Here is a 2,663-nt window from a genome sequence, read left to right on the forward strand (position 1 = left end):
AAATTACAGAATTCGAAGGAATCCTTTATCCAAAGATAAATGTCATGAAAGATAAAGAAAACAAAGAACTGTATCCCCATAAAAAGCAAAACCAAACTGATGATACAGCAACTTGTTCACTGAATTAGAGCTAGGTGTACCGGAAAATAAAAGAGAAATGGTATCTAAAAATGTCCCTAAATACAAAGTTTTTAATTAAATGTAGAAAAAAGTTCATTCCATGCAAAATCTTCCATTCAAAATTAATTACATTCCTTCAGGTTTTCCATTTGTTAATACTGTACATATTGTATAGGGATGTAAAAAAGTTCTTGGAGAGATAGGGCATAAGATCTAAAATGCAATTTTTGCTAATAATTTCAATGGATAAAATTGCTCATATGTGCTCTAGATTAGCAGCCAGGTGGATAAAGCTTGATGAGATAATATCTTTTGCTGTTATCTAGAACTGTTTGAGGCTGTGGAACCCAAGCTAGTAAACAGTTGTCTTAATCCTAACTTTTATCATTTATGTACTTGACTCTGTTCTTATGGTTAGTTAAAGCACATAGGGAGAAAGCAAAGAGATGGGTTCAGGTAACAGTCAAATAGGAAAGTGCCAGCCCTTCTCAAGGGACCTGCTTTGGTTTCATTATTAGCAGATCAGTGGGGCACAGTGAAGAACAAGTTCACCATGCAATAAATACGAAGATTAACAAGTACTGTGCTATAACTTTTGTCCTCAATGGGAAGATGACAGGAGAACAGTTACGTAGAACTGTGGAAGAAATGATTCATTTAAATCTTTGGCAATCAGAATTCACTGAAAGTCCTTTGATTGCTCTCAAGAATGACTCATGGCAGGACAGGAGTGAAGAAAGTATGGCCATCTTCTACAGTATACACACTAGAGTTTGTAGGTGTTTCTATAGTGTCATCCATAGTATCCGGCACAGCCTATGAAGACTAGGGATAAATACAACATTTTGTAGCAGTTCTGCTGTTTCCTGAATGGGTCCAGTTAGTTGTGAGAGAAGGGCCTACAGGTTTTCCATTGTGTGCTCTGGATTTGGTACTCTTCCCTCAAACTTGTTTAACAATATAAAACCAATGGGAAAGGTCATCCAGTGTAAGATACCATCAGTATGAATATTTGTTATTGTATTCTATAACAAGATTATAAAAACTAAAAAATACAAAAGATAAATTGAAAGAAACAATGAAAGTCTAAAGACGATAACAAAAGAAACAAAACCAACCAAGAAATACTGCAGGAGAAAAAGGAGCCGCCTCCCCCCCCCTTTAAAAAAAGAAACCACACAAATGAAATAGTAGCAATACCAAAGCATAGGATATAAATTATTGGTATTGTCCATCCCTATGGTGAGCAGCTTCACAGTTTGGAGATCCTCTAACACATGACCCTGACGATGGAAGCTATGACTAGGAGGGCCTATGCCCAAATTCAGATGTGCACCTTGTACAATAGGGGACACTGACGATCTTGTCCATGTCGCTTCACGTGTAGCTTATAATTTTCATGGCATTGCCTTTGTAGACCACCCAGAAACTAATTGCAGAGTCTCATCTGCTTATGAGAATTATTGCCTTGTAACTAAACGATTTTGCTGGAAGAGCTGCTCTAGTTTGTGGTTTGTTTCTGAGGGCAGTTATGAGTGGCTTAGGGCAGGTAGCCAAGGAATCTACAAGAGATCATATTCCAAGTTGATTCTACCCATCAAACCTGAGTGAAAAGAGGGTGCCTATTGAAGCTTCCATCCACCAAGAAATAAAGCTGCCAAGACATTCTCTGTGACATTTCTCAGCTTTGCCCCCTGAAATAAGGGGAAGTCCCATCCTCATTGCCTTCTAGAATTTGGCTTACCTGGAAGGCTATTGGGACTTGGGTAATATCAGTGACAGATGTACAATATAAACTTTAAAATGATGTAATATAATGCAATATAGTTTCAGATTGTTGGGTTTTATGTATCATATTAAATTGGCTCCTTGTTGCCTTTTGAAGAGTCTTCTAAAAATTGAAGGAACTTCATAAATTGGTAAATATATAAATAACATGTCCTTGAATTTTTAAACAAAAGCTAGACATACCAGGTGGTTCAGGGGCTTTCCATAAATCTACATAATTTATAGTGCATTTGAAAAAGAGATCTTTAATTTTGTTTTTGTAAGAATAGTTTATGTAATATATTTTAACCGAAAGCAGGAAGCTAGAAACAATAAACAAGTTAATAAGGTCCTGTGGGAGTTTCTCAGGATAAGGCTTATTAAAGGTAGAGCCTTAAATGATCAGAAGGTGATTCAAAAGATTTAACTATGTTGGCTATGTGCATTTTGCCAAAAGAGAAAATGAGTGTCCAACTCAAAAAAATTGTAGCAGAAGTCACAGATTTTCTCATGAGTTTGAGGTAGATAAGTGGGTAGATTGATGAATACATATAGAAAAAAAGAGACACAAACCCACATGGCATACACAATCTGTAACACACCACACTATACCATGACCTGAGGATCAGATGTATAGTGTGTGCATCTACTAAGTTTGCCTTCCAAATGTTATCTTTTGTTGGGGAATTTCTTTGCTTTCCAGTCTTATATTGAAATCAGAGTAGAAGATAGCCAGAGTATTATCCTCTGTGAAATGGGACAATGGTTGTTCTCAT

The sequence above is a fragment of the Vipera berus genome (genome assembly GCF_964194415.1).
Source record: "Vipera berus genome assembly, chromosome: 4".
Lineage (NCBI taxonomy): Eukaryota > Metazoa > Chordata > Lepidosauria > Squamata > Viperidae > Vipera > Vipera berus.